Genomic DNA, 21,107 nt, shown 5'->3' on the forward strand with positions numbered 1-21,107 from the left:
AGTACAATTATTACCATAATCCATTTTAGAGCATCCCTTCTTCCTTGTACCCATTGTTATTCGTGTAATTATCTTTTTAATTGTGGCAAAAATATACACAACAAAACATTCTCCAATTCAACAACTTCTACGTGTCTCATGCAGTGCCATTGATTAGACTCTTCATGTTGTGAAACCGTTATTGATATCCGTTTCCAAATTATCCGGCCACCATTAACATAAACCCAGTGTCTCCTAAGCAACAGCTCTTCCTCCTTCATCCATGGTAACCATTGGTTAACTTTGGTTTTGTTGGGGTTTTTTTAGCAGTTTTCTTGATATAAAATTCACATATCATATAATTCCACAGTGAAATCGCTTTTTAAAAAGAGCTGTATATACATCATCACAGTCAGTTCTGTTGCTCCCTCCCACATTCATTGTTCACATCCCAAATCCCCTCCCCCATCCCTGTCCCCAATATTGCATCAGTTATTGTCGCTATGCACCCACTCCTTCTTTGCTTTATAAATTCAGAAGTCTAAAAGGAAAAAGAAAATACAAAACCCAAACGAAAGAAGAAAATGATAATAATATAAAGATAAAAATAAAGACTAGGGAAGAAAAGATCACCAGCAATATTAAAAGGAAGAGTTTTGTCTGTCATGGAACAAGAGAGAAATATTTGAGCCTAGAACAAATTCAGGCTGGGTCAAGAGGCAGGTCAACTGACCAAGTATCATATCATACCATGGTTCAATCCACCATAGTCATCCCTGTCGATGGTAAAGCTATTCCAGTGTCCCTGCCCACGCTTGCCTGTGGCCAGAGGGGATCTGCCCGGGGGGAAAAAACTGGTTTTCAATGTACCTTTTTTTTTTTTCTTTCGTTGAAGACATTCTAACGAGACTAGGATAAGTGCATTCTCTATGAGATTCAGACAAGTGTAGTATTGATAGAACTTGTCTCCAGCCATCAGTTCGCCGAGACCTAGTTCAACACTTTTTGACTGGAATAGAATAAACGTGTGCTTATGTGAACTAAAAAAGCAAAACAAACAAACCCAGTAGCAGTAATGTTTGACTCAACCTTGTACAACCAAAAAATAAAAATGAAAATACACACAGCCATTTGCTGTTAAACTGATTCTGGCTCATGTGTTTTCAGTGACTGGGGTTTCAGCAATAGTTAGTTCACCAAGACTCTCTTCCAGACTCAACTCCAGAATGCCTCTGGGTGATTGAAAATCAGCAGCCTTCAGGTAGCTGCTGCGAATGTAACCATTTGCACCCCCCAGAAATCCAGCCGTACAATAGCGACTCAGCGTTCCCTGAGTGCACCTCCCCCTCCTCCGAGCTTTAGGAATAACTAATCACAGGAGCCCTGAGTGTCAATGATCATTCTTAAGATATCATAAAGACGATCTACTTTAATCCTTACAATAACGTTTGAGGTCCGTGGGACTTTGCTTTCCACGGTCAGATGTGGCCACAGAGGCACAGGAGGATTGAAAAATTTAGAACTGAGTGATATAAAAACTTTCTGTTACTTAGTTGATTCGAACTCAGAGTGACACAATGTAGGATTTCTGAGACGAAGGCTTTACTGGAGCAGAGAGCCGCCTTTTTCTCCTGAGGAGCAGCTGGTGGGTTTGAACCACTGATCCTGCGAATAGCAGCCTAATGTTTACCAGACAGTGCGATGAGGGATCCTTATAAATTGGCATGCATAATAGTAATTAATTCTATATCTTCGATAACTAAATAGAAGAAGAGACAGTTTAAAACCTGAAGGAGGGGGCAGTTTGAAACCTGAAGAAGGGGCAATGCTATGTTTCTTGATACATATTTGCACATCTCATTTCAACCTTCCATTGTGTTTTGTAGAAAATTTTAGTATTTTAAAAATATTCTTTTAAAACATAACTAAATTTAGTGCAATCTTCCAGGCTTAAGGTGAAAGTATTGTTTTTTAAAAGCGACACCCCACCCCACTGGTTCTTTGTCCTTGTTTCACTTGTTTTTCTGTAATGGGAAGGCAGGATTCATGAATACGGTCACAGAAATAATAATTACGTGGGAGCACAAACAGGGTGGGTGGGGAAACTGGGACGTTCACAACAATGTGTACAAGAAGGAAAAAGATGTGCCAACGTTGCATGTGGTGATGACTGCACAACCCTTCTTAATTGGCATGAAGTGTCAGACTGTATCAATATAGCACAAGAATGGGCTCCAGCATAGGACTAAGGTTGCATTCTGGTGCAAATAGGGTAACTAGGAGTCGGGCCTGACTTGACTGCACTCAAGAACAGCACCAACTTCCTTTCAGAACCACAATGGGCCTTTCCGTGTTTTGGCAAAGCGAAGAAAGGTGTGCCCTGGCTTTCTAGAGTGGTTGTACCAGGTGATGCCACATGGAGAGAAAGCTCTGTGGTCACGAATGGCTTACTCAACAGTCAGTGAGAGCGTATACTGAGTTTTGTTGCTGATTATTTGCCATCAGTGCTACAAATGCGACATCTGAATTGGTGATTGGATTTCAGAAGAGGTGAGTCCCAAAGTACATTCTCAGGAGACATTCAAAGAGCAGTTGCTTTGCCTTGGCATGTGGGAGGGTAGGAAGCGTGGGCAACAGGACAGAGGCTGCACCAAGCCTTTGAGGTGGGACATTGCTTTGAAGGAAATGGATAACAAAGAGGAGGGGGACACTAGGTATGGATTGCTTGATATCCTATTGTTTCTTGCCAAGAAGAATCTGGCATTTTGTGGCCGCAGGGAAGATGAATATTTATTGAATAAAGGGCATTGTTCTTGAGCTGTTTGAGAGACTTTGAAAATATAACCCACTGCTGAAAGAGCATCCAATGATATTAAACACATGTAAACTTCAAGTCTCTGTCTCTTATCTGGCACTCAAAAACGCAGAATGAATTTTTAGGTACCCTGGAATATTAAGTCAAAGAGAAGTTGGCCATGGGCCCGAACATCTGCAAAATACTTGGGGATCAGGGTCAAAGTGATCTGAAGTGCTAGATGTCTGGAGTGACCCCCAAGCCAAGCAAATGAACAAAGAAAACAAGCTTGAAATCAAGTCAATGCTTACTCTTTTTTTTTGTATTTTATTTTATTTTATTAAAAAACATTTTATTAGGGGCTCATACAACTCTTATCACAGTTCATACATATACATACATCAATTGTATAAAGCACATCTGTACAGTCTTTGCCCTAATCATTTTTTTCTCCTCTTTTCTTTTTTTACATTTTATTAGGGACCCATACAACTCTTATCACCATCCATACATATACATACATCAATTGTATAAAGCACATCCATACATTCCCTGCCCCAATCATTCTCAAAGCATTTGCTCTCCACTTAAGCCCCTTGCATCAGGTCCTCTTTTTTTTTCCCCTCCCTCCCCTTTCCCCCCTCAATGCTTACTCTTAACAGCCCTGTAAGGACGGTAGAACTAGCCCTGTGAGCTTTAGAGACCATAACTTTTTTTTTGGTCAAATTTCTTTATCTTTTTTTTTAATCATTTTATTGGGGGCTCATACAACCCTTATCACAACCCATCCATCCCTCCATTGTGTCGAACACATCTGTACATCTGTTGCCAGTATCATTCTCAAAACATTTGCTTTCTACTTGAGCCCTTGGTATCTGCTTCTCATTTTTCCCCTTCCTCCTCACCCCCCACCCCTGTCCCTCATGCTCTGTACCTTTCAGAGGTTGTAAATCTTCATGGGAGCAAAACCCTCCTTCTTTCTCCCATGGAGTAGCTGATGGGTTAGAATGGCAGGCCCTGTGATTAGCAGCCCAATGCTCACACCTGCAGGGCTCCTAACCACCTACACTCATTCTCCTGCCTATTTCAAATCTGCTCCAGGTGACCAGTGATACGGGATACAATGTAAATGATGTGGAAGTAGCCCCCTCTCTACTCCCTCTTCCCTTTAAAGGATTGCTTAGACCATTTCATTGCTTTGGAAGAGTCTCTCCCCTCATCCCCTACCCCCACCCCTTCCACCCCTGAAACAAAGGCTGCACCTGACAGAGTGGTGAACTAATGGCACTCCAGAGGCGAGTGATACAGAAATGAATGCTGGGAAAGACAGGCAAGCTGTGGAATGACCGGAGGCTACAGCGGGGTGCGCCTCCACATCACTTCATTCGTGTGGGTTCCGTGTTATGCTCAGTTGCCAGCCACGTTTGACTTTCAGGAATTTTTTCCCCCAGATATTTTCAATCCCAGTTGGTTGAATCTGCGGTTGTGAAACCTGCAGCTGTAGGCGGCCCATGGTACTATCGAACATGCTTACTCTGGGCCACACGCTGGTTTAAGTTCTTTGCAAGTATTCTCATTATGTCTCAAAAGCAAACCAAAAACAACAACAGCAAACCCTTAGGATACACTTATGATTATTCGTCTACCAATGAGCAATCAAACGCTGTAGAAGATCTGGTTGCCTTCATTCAGCCCAGGTCCAGTGAGCGAGACATTGTTAAGATACCATGCTACAAGTCAAATGAGTATACTTGTTGATGAAGAACTAACTACTCATCTTCTTGTAGTCTTGAAATACCAGGAGACATCAAGAGGTATGACTACAAAATCATTGACACCTTTGATAAACAACAAGGATTAAAATGTGGGACTTCTGATTCTCAGCATACCTACCATCTCGGGCTATACACTGCTGAACGCAGTGTTTCCATCTCCCTCGGTCTCCCCAGAAGAAGGATTTGATTCATACCACATCAAACCAAGTGGCCGATTTGGGCCCCTGGGCAGGGCTCAGATGGTGCTCCTTTGAAACGGTCTTTGAGTTTGGAAACAAAATGCGGTCTGGAGGGACGAGTTCAGGACTGTGGGGTGGATGGGGTCAGGTTTCCCAAGAAAATGCTCCTAGGACAGCCCTAAAGCATCCCTTGGGGAAACGGGAATGAAGTCTTCCTCACCTGTGTCATTTTCAATTTTCTTAAAATTTCCTCCTAAGTCCCCAGGATCTCGTATGTTCCTCAAGAAAATCGAGTGAGGTTACGTCTTTGGAATCCTGAAAAACAGTTACCTTCTGAGCTGCCTTCTCTGCGTTGAATGTACCTGACCCTGCAGATGCCCTTGGCAGCCAATGCAGACAGTGAGCCTCTGTGGTGGGGGCACCTATCAAGGGCATCACAAGAGCATCACGGGGAGAACTTGTCTGTGGCCATCAACTGATTGCCAGAGACACACTGAAACGCACGTAGGGACTGGAACCTCGTAGCAAGCCATTTTGATTTGCCCTCATGCTGGGCTTTGATCTCCTTCTTTCACAATTTTCTTTTTAGGAATTGAGCTAGTGGGTCTCTTGGGTTTTTTTGTTTTGTTTTTGGTTTGAGTTTTGTTTTGTTTTGTTTTGGATCTCCATACATGAGGAGACTTGAAAAGGTTTGTGGGGGAAATTCCGTTTTTCGAAGACCTTTTGGAAAATCCCCTCGGGTCTGGTCAAACGAGGGGCCGATGAAAAAGAAGGAGGTCTTCAGAGAGGAGAACTGACACAATGAACTTCAGCTTAGTAACCCTCATGAAGCAGCCAGCCATCTCAGCAACATCGCCTTTTCCTTCACAGAAGAAGTCTCTCAGTGACCAGGGACTTTTTCCACGGGGTGGCTTTCACAAAGCTGCCGGGAGCCCCCAGGTGGCAGCAGTGGGTTGCTCTTGGACTGCTCCTACGGAAGGGCTCTGCTCCGACAAGGTCTCACCCACCACAGCAAGCTTGCACAGGAGCTTTGCCTCACCCCATGTCAAGGGAGCAAGCGCCACATAGCTCTGCGAGCATTCCCGACGCCTAAGATGATTCGCCCCCATGTCACCTCAATCCTGCTGGGAGTCATAATTCAGTTGTTACCTTCAGCACTCCATGTCCGAAACGGAATTCATATTTCTCTTCTAAACACCTTAACCTGGAATTTAGTCTTTATAGCATCTTAAAAATTTTTTATTGTAATTTGAGTGAAGGTTTACACAGCGAAATGATTTTCCATTTGGCAATTGGTTCCCGTTTTGTTTTGTGACATATAGATAACATGTCCCACACTGTAACAGCATTAGTCACACTTTCTTCCGGGGTTCACTATTTCTTTTTAAAAGTTTTATTAGCACATAATTCGCACAGAATACAATTCAATAGGTCAATTTCATCAAGAATAATTGTACAGTCATCACCACAATCAATTTTAGAATATTTTCTTCATTTTCTACTCATCGTTATTAGCTCCCCATTTCCCCCCAACCTCCCTTGTGGTGCCCCCAAGGAACCATTGATCCAGTCACTGTCTCTGTGATTTATCTATCCTGGATTTTATACACAGAAGACAAAAATTTTTTTAACTGACAAGAATAACAAACTAAAACTGATAAATACCTCATTTGAAAAGAAAACAGAAAATATTGAAAACCAGAATAAATATAAAATGGATCAAAAGGGAGATCAAAGGATGAAGTGCTAAATTTGAACCCAATTGCATTTGCAATAATCCTCCTACCAATGCACTCTGGATGCTACCAAGGCCATTCACATCCCTGGTCTGTGCTCAGAGGGCGTTCACCAGAGGCTGAAGCCACGTGTATTTCCCCGTCGCTGTTTTTTAACAGAAACAACATAAAAATGGGTCAAAAGAGATATCAAATGATAAAATATTACATTTTTTCACCAACTGTATCTGCCTTAATCAACTTTAAAATAAGAAGGCTATGCGCATCCCACAACTACGATTAGAGAGGATGCAGGCTTAATCCATATGTGGACCCTGGATATGGATTTGGGGCTTCCATTGTCAAACATAGCCTTCTGCAAGCCAGGTGTTCATAATGTAAGCTTTAATACCTTGCTTGATATTCACCCTCATGAAAAGAGCACGGAAGATATGGGTGCTAGAGCAAAGTGTGGTGAAGAAAGTAGATGGTGCCTGGCTATCAGAAGGTATTCTATATGGAGTCTTAAAGACATGCTTTCAAACAAGCAGCCATCTAAGTGAGGCATCGACTTAGTCCACATGGAAGAAACACACCAGCCAGTGTGATCCAAGGATTTTAAATAATAAAATCGAAGTCTGAAGAAGGGAATGATATCGTAGTTTAAATTGTGGACACTTGGTTTGCATAAGGCTATGTTCACTGTTTCTGATTGTCCTTTCCTATCCAGTTTCGCCTTCTGAGCTTCTTCCCTGGGCAAGTGCTGCCCTCTTGATGTATGATGATCAATTGTCCTAGGCAGTGTATGCTTCCTGCTGTTCCTATTCACCCTATATCCCTGTCCACTGTTTGGAGAAAGCAATCCCTGAAGAAGGGCACCATTCTTGGTACAGTGGAGAGGCAGTGAAAAAGAAGGTGGGGCTGGACATGATGGATCGACACAGTGGCTGCAACAATGTGGTGAAACACAAGAATAATTGTACAGATGGAGTAGGACCAGACAGTATTGCATTCTGGTGTACTAGGGATCATATGAGTCAGAACAGACTTGCCAGTTGAGCCATGAGAGTGGGTTCAGTTCCAGGGCTGAAGAGTAACCAAGGGCCATAGTCTCAGGGATTCTATCACAATCTGGAAGACCAGTAAACCTGGTCTTTTTTATAATTTGTCATTCCACATGTTTCTCCCACCCTATCCAGGACCTTCCATTGTGATCTCATTCAGAACAGTCAGCAGAGGTAGCCGGGCACCATCTAGTTTTTTCTTGTTTCAGGATGTGGAGGCTGGGGGCTAAGGGTCAAGTAGTCCATTATTCATTTAGACAAATTGTCTTTGATTTTCTTTACTTTTCCTTGTTCTGAACAGGGGGACACCAATAGTTCCATCTTATATGGCCTCTTCAAAGCACTTAAAACCTCATACACTACTAACCAAAGTTAAGTGTAGAACATTTTCTTTATGGGCTGTGTTATATCAATTGACCTTAATGTTCCCGGTGACTATAGACTCAACCCTCCAGACACAGTAACTAATTTTGCCAGAGTGTTTGATTACAGTTAAGAAATTAATGTCACTTTGCCCTCTGTTTGCCCTGCTAAACATGGATACATTTACAGCATATACAATGCACCATATTTTGTAGAAATGTCATCTGACAAACTCATTTTAGTCTAGTTCCTTTAGCCTACTCAGACCTGCTCAACTTGCCTGTGTGTATGTATAGCCACTTGTAGATTAATGACTGTTATCACTGACAATGCAAGATTGCGTACATAATAATATTTACCTTTGTTAATTCTAACTCTTGTGCATAACTCTTCATCTTCTTTTTCTTGAGTGGTGCTGACTGAGTCTTTGTTGTATGTTGGCTTTCCCTCCACCCAAACAGGAAATACATAGAAATATGCAGCTTTCTACTCCCCTAAAGATTTATAGTCTTGGAAACCCACAAGGGCAGTTTGACTTTGTCCTCTAAGGTCTTTGTGGGTCCAAAGCAATTAGGTGGCAGTGAGTTTGCTTTCAGTTTATTATCCCCTCTAATCCCTAGAAACAACACGCAAAACTATTTTCTGTGTAAACTTTTCCTTGCCTTTTCAGAATAATGAACTTACACAATCTTTGCCCTTTTGCTACTAACTTATCTTTATAGGATCTTGACTATCTCTTTCCTGTTCACTAAGTCCTGTTGAGTTCACCTCTATAATATTTCACACCTGTGTCCAATTTGTCTGGGACATGTCAGATCATCATCACCTTTTGCCTAATGTCTTGACTTATCTGCTTCTCTCCATCACCTTCCCACTCTAACCCATATTGCCACCATGATTTGTGTCTTTACTCAAACTCTTCCCAAGGTCAGGAATGCCCTCATTTCTTAATTTACTTAGACTCCGGTCATGATGCAAGGTGTAGAGCAACTAGCAACCTCTTCAAGACAACAGTGACCAAAGGATTGTTAACCATATAATCTGAAGCTGAAGGAGGGAATAGTATCAGAGTCCAAATAGTGAGATTCTGGTTTGTAGAAGGCTATGGATGACAGTGGAAGGCCAAGATACATTTGTGAGATCTACACAGGAAATCAGCCTCCAGTGATTTCCCTCACCCATAATGGAGGCATGAGAAAACTGGCTACAAAACAAAATACATTGGCAAGATTGACTGTTTTGAGCAGTTAAAGCCGTGTCAGTTGATCCCACCATACAAGTTGGACCTGATCTGGCTTTCAACATAGTGCGTGTGTGTCTGTGTGTGGGTGTGGGTGTGTGTGCTTCCTATTGGGGTTTTATCTCCGATGGTTTTGTCATTGGAGGTAGTCCTCTTGGATTTTTGTTATGTTTTTCTGTTTCTCGGTATATGAGACCCAGGATTGATGAACCTATAGAGACAGCAAGTGGAATAAGGGTTCCTAGGGGGATACAGTGGGCTAATGTGTGTGTGGGGGGGGGAGGGGAGCTGATCTCAGAGTTCAAGAAAGAAGAGCCTGTTTGGAAACTGCTTGTGGTAGCACTTGTACAATGCCGCTTGATGTGATTTGTACTATTGAATAATATGATACCTGTATTAGCTCCCAATAAAAATGGTTTTGAAAAGAAATAAACAAACAAATAGGAACCTTAGTTACTTAATACTTTTTTTAAAAAGGAAAAAAAAAGCAAAAGATAAATGTTTCTGGGTCTCCCCACAGCCTCACACCCTGATCATTTTTTTCTACAGCACTTTACTTGGAACTCTTATTCTAGCTCTAAGTCAAACATTCGGCCTCAGAGCATTCGTTCTTTGAAGGCATTATTTCTATGTAATAATAACAAAACTCAGAGAAGAACTGATGCCTTTGAAACATGGTGTTATTGAAGAATTTTGAAGGTACCGTGGGCTGACAGAAGAATTAACACATATGTGTTGGAAGTAGTATAGCCAGAATGCTTCCTAGAAGGGAGGATGCCGAGATTTAGTTGTCTCCTGGTCTTTGGGCCACTTTGCTAGGCTTGGCCATGTTGCTGAGAGAGATGGGCCCCTGGAAGAAGACATTATGCTTGGTAAAGCAGCGAGTCAGCCAAAACGAGGAAGCCCCTCCGTGAGATGGATTACAATGACGGGATCCAACAAAGCAGTGACTGCGAACAGGGCACAGGAGCAGACAATGCTTTGTTCTGTTGTCCCTAGGGTTGCTATGGGCTGGAACTGATTGGACAGTACGCAACAGCAACTCATTTATACCCGTGAATATGTGCCCCTGTCCTTAGCAGGAGAACAATAATGTGGCACACATTTTTCAACTTGGGAGCTCCCCCCACCCCCAATACCCAATGAGAGACTTTCCAACTGAGTCCACATCCAGTCCCAAAAGCTCTTCTTGAAACAGCCTTCCAGGCGAAATTGGTCTAGACATGGAAGCCTGTGTGCCATCCCTGCCCTGGGCAATAAGCAATAATCGAACAGAAAGCACGTCCTGGGCTTTGAAGGCACCACCACAGCTTGCACATAATCTCTGCTTCTTTCCAGACTTCTTGAGTGATGGAAAGAAGTGCTGTGGAAAAAAGCAAATCCCACCAGCAAGAGTGCTACTCCCAGACACTCTTTCTCCCAAACCAAACCCACTACCCGCAAGGCGGTTTCTATTCAGAGTGACTATATCCAGAATTTCTGAGACTGGTCATCTTTATGGGAACAGACAGCCTCACCTTCCTCCGCTGTTGGGTTTGAAACTGACCTTGGCCTTGCGGTTAACTGCCCCATGGTTACCCACCCAGATTCCTTCTCAAACTACAGAGTTCAGCTTTAATCAGCGCTTTTATTTTTTCCACACTCTGCATGTGCCTATGATATTTAATGGCAAGAGTCACTTGGCTTGTATCAATATTGCCCAATAGTTTTCAAATAAGCAACTTACCGAAAAACTGCATGACCAAATGTACGACTCAGCCAGTTTACAAAGCACACTGAACCAAACATTAGTGTTATCAAGCTTACCTTCACACTCATGAGCCTGTTTTTCCACCCTGCTTTCAAATTTTTTGGTTCATTTAAATATATCTTAAAGTGGTTACACAAGTTTGAGTTTGATTCAGCTGTGCTGACGTGTTCTCTTTTCAAAATCCCCTTTCCAAAGGGCTAATGCAAGTGCTCAGATGGGCCCTTAACCTGGGTGAAACCAAACAAAACGACACGGCACAGACATGTTCTGAATTGTCATGTGACAGAGCATTTCTTAGTACTAGAAGTTGCTCTTTGGGTCGGCATGCAGGGGTGCGGGGGTTAAAAGGAAGAATGTGACTTGGTTTGTATGGTTTTCGCTTGGTTGTACAAGAACTCTGATGTTTTGAGGCCAGATTTGAGTTTTCGCTTTCAAAGATGTCTCACTGGGCTGGTAAAGAGTTTCTGGTATTAAAGGGGACACTAAAGAATGTTTAGTCACAGAAATCTGGAGGGAGAATTAAAAAGCTACTTTGTGGTAGCAGGGTCATATTTATAACCAGAGGCAATGAGTAAGGTTTGCAGAGCCAACAAATTGCTTTTTCCAAAATCCTTGCCCAGAAATGAAAAACTACCATAAGCCTTGTTGGATTCCCATTAGAATTCATTTCAGGAGAAAAATATTTATGAGACTGAATAGTTGTAGATATTGAGCAAGTATTGGTAATGTGGCTAAGTGGGAGAATGAGATTACAGCTAGGGTTTTTGTTTGAAAGAGTTTTTCTTTTCAGAGATGCATATGGAAATATTTACATATGCAACGTGGTGTCTGGGATTTTCTTTGAAGCAATTCATTTGGGGAGGTAGAAATGAAACAAGATGGACCGTATTGATAAGTGTTGATGCCGGGTGGCCAGATGGATGATAGTCCCACCTTTTGTCTGAACTTTTCCATAAGAAGAGATTTTCTAAAAATCCACCAGGAGAATGGGCGCATGATTGGGGGACGGTTTCATGTTATCTGATAATGGACTCTAGGTAAGCATCTTAGTCCATCTTAAGTATAAGAGCAAGAAAATATTGTATAAATTGACTCTGATAAGGATCCTGTCCCCATGGCATATAATCCTTTATCCCAGTCTTCCAAGCAACTAGGTAGAAAGCCTGCCTCGTGTCCATGAAACATATATCACCTGCTCTCTATGTACATCCCCAAAACCGCGTTGACAGAGGAGACCTCGCCACACCTGGGGTCAGGGTTTCAAGAGGTGGGAGAGAGAGAAGACCATTCCTTTGCTGCCAGACAACATGTTGCTGCAGTCACTCCAAACCAACAGATACAACTCCCAGATTAAGGAAACTTGACCTATTGGAGTCAAGATGGGAAGGAGGGGCATGTGTGTCGTGGAGAGGGCAATTACATTTCTGTTGGTAGGAAAATGGGGAGGAGTAACCTCCCAGGGGGCACGGGGCAGCAACACTTACAATACTTTCATAGACACCAAGGGGAGAGTATACCTGGTACTATGCTCCCACTTGGACACCTTTGACCTAGTTTCTACCCAGCCTTTGATGCCCCAGGCCTGTGCTCCTGGAACTTTAGACTCTGCTTGTTCGCGGTGCACACCAGCAGGACTCCATTTGACAACTCCACTCCAGGAACTGAGCTTTGCCTCAAACTCACCTACAGCCCTTGGACTTGAGGATGAACCCCCTATGAAATGAGAAGACGCAGGTGATTGCTAGCCCAAGGGATACACCTGGCAGTCATGTCACTTTGGCTCCGATCTCTTGCCTTGAGGGTACCCAAGAAATGGTGGCCTGGGGTTACCAATAACACCTCAAAATAACACTTTCAAAATTTCGGTGAGGAAATAGTTTATAATGATGAAATGTTCACCTAGTAAACATTTTAATCACATGTGAAGATAGAATTTTTAAAATTTTATTTTACCTCCAGGGAGGGTGAAGAAATTGGGGAATCAACAATGAATGTGGGAGGGAAGAGGGAGCACTAGGACTGAGTATGGCGATGTATAAACAATTCTTTTAAAAAATGACTTCACGATGGAAGTGTGTGAGTTGTGAATTTTATACCAATAAAGCAATTTCAAAAAAAAGATTTTTTACCTCTCATGGATTTTTCTGAGAGAATTGGTGCAGGATGCGACCCAATAAAATTTGGGCCAAAATCAAGAAAGCGGACAACTTAGGATCTCAGACATAAAATATAGCACAAAAGTGACAAAGGACTTCTCAGGCTGAGAAGCAACCATTTGAGAAGGATTCAGGGAGGTAGGCAAACCAAGAACAGTTGTCTCTCAGAGGAAGGGGGCCATAGAATGAAGCTTAGAGATAACCCGATGTGTTTGACCAGATTGAATGGCGACTTATGGTTCTGGCAGAAAGGTTGTGGCTGAACTCATGTCAGGTTACATAATCAAAGGGGGGGGGAGATGAAAATGGAGTAAATAAGAATGTAAAGGAAACTTCATTATGGTAATTTCCAAGTGAGCAACACTTACGTAGCTATCATGCAACGTGAAGTCATTTAATCAATATGCTTTATACTCGTGACAGGAAGTGGGAGTGTGTGTGTTGTAGATTTGTGTGTCAAGAGGCTGGATGAGCAAGTAGATTCATCACCTTCCACAGCAGAAATGTATAAATAGATAAGTTCTCAACTTAAATAGAAATAAGAAAGAGCACTAATTAAACAAATACACCCCCATATACTTACCTGGCAGGGGAGACACCATGACCACGAAGGTGGTTTTCCCAGGGCGAGGCTTATCCATTGCACTCCGGGTGTGCTGACCCCTGCGGTTTCCCCCAATGTGGGAAAGTCGACTGCATAATTGGTGGTAGTGGGGGACCGTGTTCACGCTCTCCCCTGATAAAAAAAAACAAAACAAAACAAAACAAATACTCTCCACTCCCGAGTAAAAGCCCAAACATTTATATTCACTGCCACCTACCGAATGGAACACTAAACATGTTAAGAGGCACTGTCTCTAGGTTTATGTTGCTGACATAACACAACCCTGGTGGCTTAAAACAGCACCAATTTATTGTCTCAGTTCGTGTAGCTCAGAAGTGAGCAATGCATTGGTGAATTCTCTGCTAAGGGTCTTAGATAAGACTGGAATCACCAAATTAGTCAGCCTTGGCGCTTATATGCGTGCTCTGGGGAGCAAGTCTGCTCCCTGTTGTCAGTGTCCAGTTTCTTCGCACACTTTATACATGGCCCACTCCATCCTCAAGCCAGCAATGGCGCTGTGAATCCATTTTGTTCTTTGGATTTCTTTGAACTCTTTTGCTTCTAGCCTGAGAACATGTGATCTGCTTTTAAGGGCTCAAATGATTGGATTGGGCCCGACTAAATCAGGATCACCTCTCTATTTTAAGGTCCTTAACTCACCAGCCACTCCATGGGAGAAAGATGAGGCTGTATGCTTCCATAAAGATTTAATGTTAGGAAGATTAATGTGTGCAAAAGCAAATGTGACGAAAACTGATGGTGCCCGGCTATCAAAAGATATAGCGTCTGGGGCAGGGGTCCTCAAACTTTTAAAACAGGGAGCCAGTTCACTGTCCCTCAGACCCATTGGAGGGCCAAACTACAGTTTAAAAGAAACTATGAACAAATTTCTATGCACACTGTACATATCTTATTTTGAAGTAAAAAAATAGGGCAAAAACACCAGGCAGGCCATATAAATGTTCTTGGTGGGCCGCATGTGACCTGTGAGCCATAGTTTGAGGACACCTGGTCTGGGGTCTTAAAAGCTTGAAGGTAGACAAGAGGCCATCTAGCGCAGAAGCAACAAGGCCCACATGGAAGAAGCACACCTGCCTGTGCGATCACGAGGTGCCGAAGGGATCAGGTACCAGGCATCAAAGAATAAGAAATCATACCATTGTGAGGGGGAGTGCAGATTGGGGACCAAAATCCCATCTGTAGGCAACTGGACATCCCCTTACAGAAGGGTCGCAGGGAGGAGACGAGCCAGTCAGGGTGCAATGTAGCAAGGATGAAACATACAACTTTCCTTTAGTTCTTAAATGCTTCTCACCCCAACACCATTATCATGATCCCAATTCTACCTTAAAAATCTGGCTAGACCAGAGGATGTACACTGGTACAAATAGGAACTGGAAACAGGGAATCCAGGACAGATGAAACCTTCAGGACCAGTGGTGAGAGTGGCGATACTGGGAGGGTAGAGGGAGGGTGGGTTGGAAAGGGGGAGTGGATTATAAGGATCTACATATAACCTCTTCCCTGAGGGACGGACAACAGAAAAGTGGGTGAAGGGAGACATCAGACAGTGTAAGAAATGACAAAATAATAATTTATAAATTATGAAGAGTACATGAAGGAGAGGGGAGCGGGGAGGAAGGGGAAAAAATTAGGAGCTGATACCAAGGGCTCAAGTAGAAAGCAAATGGTTTGAGAATGATGAGGACAACAAATGTACACATGTGCTTGACATACAATGGATGGATGGATGGATGGATGGATGGATGGATGGATGGATGGATGGATTGTGATAAGAGTTGAACGATCCCCCAATAAAATGATTATTTTTTTAAAAATTAGTCTCAGGAACCCAAAGAGGCAGTTCTAAGGTCATCGGCACGGACCGGTCCCTCGGGAAAACTCTCCTGCTTGGTAATGCAGCCAATTGCCACTGAGGCCCTACTGACTCAGTGGGACCCAATAGGACAGAGTAGACCTGCTCTGGTGGTTTTCCAAGACGGTCGCCCTTTGAGGTTGTGGAAAGCCTCAGCTTTCTTCTGGGGAGCCACTCTGTGCTCCAGCTGCTGACCTTGGTAAAATAGAGAGGCAGTGAAAAAGAGGAAGTCCCACTCTCTGTGCGGACCTGGCAGCTGAGATCACGGCCATCCTGGAGCAGGTCCCTGAACCCTCCTGGAAGCTGTAGCCTTGAAAACAGCCCAGGAAAAGATAAATGATAAAGCTCATCATACACCTGCTCTTCTGTTGCTTGGCACCAACTCATCCTGGCTGCTGGCCTCATGCTTCAAACATACTGCTGTCGAGTTGATCCCAACTCACCGTGACCCTCTGCGACAGAGTGGAAAGGCTCCATGACATTCCTGAGGCTGGTAATCTTCACAGGACTGGAATAGACCCCCTCAGCCTTCTCTCAGGCAATCACTACTGGGTTTGGGCCACCCCCCTTACAGTTTGAAGCCCAGTGCTCAACCCACCATGTCACCAGAATTCCTCCCTTAGCAAAAGCTCTCCTGAAAATCCCAACTCGGTTTCTTGGAACTAATGAGGAAGAGAGTTGCTTCTCTTGAGGTTGTTGTGGAAGTCAGAAACAGAGCGGCCGTTCTTAGGAGACAGGCAGTAGCTGCCTTAGGAGACAGGCAGAGGCTAGTAGCTGTGGCCGTTTCTGGAAAATGGGGAGAAGTGAATGATCCAAGGCAGAGAGATAACAGGAAAACTCAGCAGAGGCTTTGGGGGTAGGATTTCGATACGTATTTCTGGGAACACATGACAATCCAGAATAATCGGTTATTCTATTATGCAGTGTGGCAAAATGAAACTGCTTCACTAAGCCTCTTCACTCCATGTTTCTGTGCCTCTCACCAAATGATTGGATAGAACCATGCAAATGGGGTGTGGGAAGCACTAAGAGAGTGGATCGCTCAGTGTTGCTGTGCCTCTGGTGTATATGAGAGTCTTCTCAGAAGCAGGAAGAGAATTCCCGGGGCCCTCAAAGAAGATGATCCACAGGGGAGCACACTGAAGATCCCCACCTGGAGTGGTGGAGGCAGCAGAGGCCATGCCAAGCTATGTCATGACCAGAGGAGACAGGCAGTTGAGACCAGGTGGAAAAGCAGCAGGCAGGCTTTCTGGCCCTAGGAAGGAGAAGCCAAGAGACTGCCTGACGGATGGGTTGAAGACCAGAGAGAGACTTGTTTGCTGGCTGAGAAGAGACATCGCTTTATGTTACAAATGCAAAGACAGTGCCTTTAAGCTAGCTTGTGGTCACCTGTTATTTTCCCTAATAACCCCCATGATTGTGAGTCTTGTCTGTGAGTTCTTTCCTAATAAACCCCTGTAATTGGGTGGGGGGGGGTCCCTGGGGAGTCCCTGAATGAAACAGATGGACTCAAACACCATGATGCGAGGATGGTACCGATCCAAATAGGCTCAACGGCACCTAGCAACAACAACCGTAACCAGAAAGAGCCCTGTTCACGTGTTCAAAAGGTTGACAGTTCCAACTCACCAGTCGCTTTCCAGGTGTGGCTGTCTGCTCCTCCTGGAAAGATTGTTGTTCGATTTGTGTCCAGTTGGCCCCAAGGTGACACCCTGAGAGACCCTAAGGGACCATTCTTTCTTCTCTCTCCTGTAAGTCGGAATTGACTTCATGTCAGTGTTTGGGCTGTGAATCTCAACCACATCTGCGAAGTGCCTTTTGCCATGGGAAGTCACATATTCACAGGTTCCAGGGATTATAGCATGGTTAGCTCCTCTTGTCTCGGGAATAGGTGGTTACCATATGTTCTTGATTTTTTTTAAAAGTCATCATCTTGGCTTTGACCTGCTGCTCGAATTAATAAAGCTAACCCAGTCTGACCTCATTTCTCAGACGAGAACACTGATAACTAGAGAAAGAATGAAGCCTGCCAAAGGTCACAGAGCTGCTGTTCCTAGCAAAGGTTCTTGCTTCCAAATGACCTCTCCAGGTTGCTGCCAATGCTGAGTCATGAATGGGATGATACATGGCTAGATCTAACATCTTCATTTCACAGAGGAGAAGTAGGCCTAGACAGGAGAGAGACCTGCCTGGGGTCATTTGCAACTGGAAAATGTGAATGCAGGTTTCTCTCCCCTTGACGAATTGACACCAAGCCAAATGCTATCCTCTCCTAGAGACCTAGTCCGATGTGCCTAGCACACTGTCTGGTACACAGAACTATGGATGTGCAAATAAATCCTAAGACACTTTAACAACAACAACAACAAACGCACGCTTGGCAATGGCATGATTTAAAATTTTCAACAGCGCTCCATCTCAGAAGCATAATTTAGGTAGCTGCCTCTTTAGGATAAACATGTCATCCAGTTTATTAAACAGGCTCTGAAGTCAGACTGGCTTTCCATTACTGCCTGTGTGATCTTAGACACAGGACTCAGGCATTTTCTCTCAGTCATCTGGAATCATAATGATGCAAGCTCTCTCATAGGATGGACATGGCGACTGAGTGAAATGGCACATAACTACTCAATCACTATTCCTTTTCTCTCTGTACAGCCCAGTCCACCTAGTAGCTATTGAAAAGTGACGGTAAAACCGTGTCCTATTATTATTGTGCGCAAACATCAGAGCCTCTGTGAGGACGATGCAGGCCCAGAGAGCATTTCGTTCTGTTGTACACAGGGTAGCTGGGAGTCGGAATGGGCTTGCCAGCTCTTACCCATGGTCAACTTAAAACGTGGTCGTTAGGAAAGACATATACAGGCCAAAGAACCTTCCGGGAAGAAATTATCTTGAGAACTGATATCGAAACACGTGGCATATCCAAGTCAGTCGAATTCCTCCCTCGTTTGTAACCCCAAAACACACCCAGATGTAGCTACAGTACTTGCAAGAACTTGACTGCTTGACCTAAAAATCATTAGCGTTGAATAGAAAACCGAAAGAAAGGGTCTTCTGTCCTTTGCTTTCCTCAAAAGACCAGCTGAATGGTTTTAGCAAAATATTCAGACTACTCTCCAACCTTGGAAATGTTCTATATTCATATGCCCCTCGATTGACCTCCCAGTGTACACGTCAGAAACAGCAAATCCCCTTTCCTCAGAGCTTGCCTTGGCCATTCTACTCCCAGCATGCTTTTTGCTTGATCAACTAACACAGCTTTTCCCTTTCCCTTTCCTCCAGTCTCTGACCAAAACTTGAGTTGGTCACTCAGTTCTATTAATGTGGCTCTGAGGTTGAATTTGCAAGAGTAGGTGTGCATGGAAACAACAAAATGATCAGCGGCTCTGGAAAATGAATGCGCTTAGATGATTGGGACTCTTCACTGCTGAATCATTAGTGTTAAAAACAGCTAAAATGGGGTGAGGTGGACACGCTTGTAAGTCACAGGAATTGGCTGTCTATAGATCTAATAGGAACATACAATCTCAAGAGCCCTCAGTTAGTTTCCCATTATAATCCGCATAATAGGGTGCACTATGAGTCAGGTTTATCCAAAAAAAACCCACTGTAATTTACCAGAGATGGATTTCCAGCGTCTTCCTTGGTCCTTTTGGATAATTGGATAAATAATCTGGCTGACTAACACTAGGGACCCCAACCCTCACTCTGAACCCCCCTGTAAAGCCACCCATGGATAGGACCCTCTGGTGAAAGACACAGCTAACGCGAATGAGAAGGCAATCCCCTGTAACAAAGCATGTGGCTGTCTATAGAAAATATGAACAAAGGTGAGGGGAGCCGATGATGCCCAACTCCCAACTGGAACAGTGTCTGGGGTCTTAGAGGCTTGTATGCAAACAAGCAGTCCTCTGAGGCGTTAACCAAGTGCACAAGGAACAAGCCCACCAGCCTGTCTGATCCAAAGATGACAGGAACAAAATCCAAATATGATGATGAGGAGAGTATCAGAGCTTCAATTGTGAACACCCAACTTATAGAAGGCTGTGGGGATGTGGGATCGTGGCAGCCCCCAACCCATCTGCAGAGGATCCAGTGAGATGAAGCCTCTGACAGACCCCTTCTAGCCACAGGCGAGGGACTCACACAGCTGGACTGCCAGAGACGATTGTGTCTTTGAAGACGGTGGGTCGAACACAGCTTATTTTGACACTTGCTCAGTTGACCTCTCTCTTGACCCAACTTGAGTTTGTTCTGGGATCAAGTATTTGTTTGTTCCATGACCAAAATTTCTGCCTTGACTTATTAACTATCGATGGTGGTCTTTCTGTGTTTATTACTTATATTTGTATATTATTTTATTCTTGCCATTTTCTCTGGCTCTTATTTTTTATTGTTACTGCTGGGTTTCCCAGTTTGGGAAGCATCAGAGTAAATGCACAGATAGTAACTGGTGCAATGGTTGATTGGGAATGGGGGTGCGGGATGGGAAGAGTGGGGGTAGTTGGGGAGCAAACAAGGAAACTGGGAGGGGGAGGGAGCACTGGAACTGATTGTGACTATGTAAATACAACTCATTTTAAAAGTGACTTAACCATGGAGGCACATGATTTGTGAATACTAAAGATTGGTGAAAACCACTAAAAATGTTGGCATGTGAAAAATGTAACCAATGTCATTGAACAATATATATAGAAAACGTTGAATGAGAACCTAATTTGCTATGTAAACTCTCGGCAAAACACAAAACACAGTTTAAAAGTATTTTCATTTTATAAGTACTATGAGATACCCCCCAAAAATAGAAAATAAAGTACACAAGCAATTCTTAAGAGAGCAAGTATTGAAAGCTGGTTTTCTTTCTTTTTAAAAATTTTATTTTTCTGTAATTATTTTATTGGGGGACTCTTATAAATCTTTTAACAATCCATCATTCAATTGTACGAAGCACACTTCTACTTCTACGTATGTTGCCATCAACATTTCCAAAACATCTTTCTACTTGAGCCCTTGGTTATTAGCTCTTTTTTCCCCTCCCTCCCACTCTCATGAATCCTTGATACATTATTGTTATTTCATGTGTCTTACACTGTTGTCTCCCTTCATCCACATTTCTGTTAGTTGTCCCCCTGGGGGGTGGGCTATATATCCAACCTCGTAATGGGTTTCCCCTTTGTCCCCCTACCCCACCATACCACTAGCCTCATGATGTTGCTACTCCCACTACTGTTCCTGTGGATCTGGTCTGTCCCTCAAATTCCATGGGTCGAAAGCTCTTATCAGTTTTTTTTGCCATATCTTACACCATTCACTGTGCCCATCCCCCTGCCATTCTGTTGTTTGTTACCCACGAGTGGTCACAAAAATTGGCTACTATGATTTACTTGTAACCAGAGGGCCCCCATCACCTATATACCATGTGCCCCTATAAACACAATGTACTACTCTTATCAGCTTAAGCTGAAAATTAGAAAGGGTCAGCTCTCCATTTCCCTTCATAATTAGAATCAAAATTTAACAAATTATATAAGAGCCCTTTCATTTTTGTGTCTCTTTCGGTGCTTACTACATACAAAAGCTGTACTGCTCTCAGACTTATCAGAAAAGGC

At 43.4% G+C, this 21,107-nt stretch overlaps 1 non-coding gene across 1 annotated transcript; it reads left to right on the forward strand.

Moving 5' to 3' along the window:
• The first annotated feature begins 13,590 nt into the window (after positions 1-13,590).
• On the forward strand, positions 13,591-13,754 carry LOC142435506 (U1 spliceosomal RNA). Its single transcript, XR_012781550.1, has one exon. It is a non-coding gene; the product is annotated as a U1 spliceosomal RNA (small nuclear RNA).
• The last annotated feature ends 7,353 nt before the right edge of the window (positions 13,755-21,107 follow it).

Source organism: Tenrec ecaudatus, chromosome X (assembly GCF_050624435.1).
Source record: "Tenrec ecaudatus isolate mTenEca1 chromosome X, mTenEca1.hap1, whole genome shotgun sequence".
NCBI lineage: Eukaryota > Metazoa > Chordata > Mammalia > Afrosoricida > Tenrecidae > Tenrec > Tenrec ecaudatus.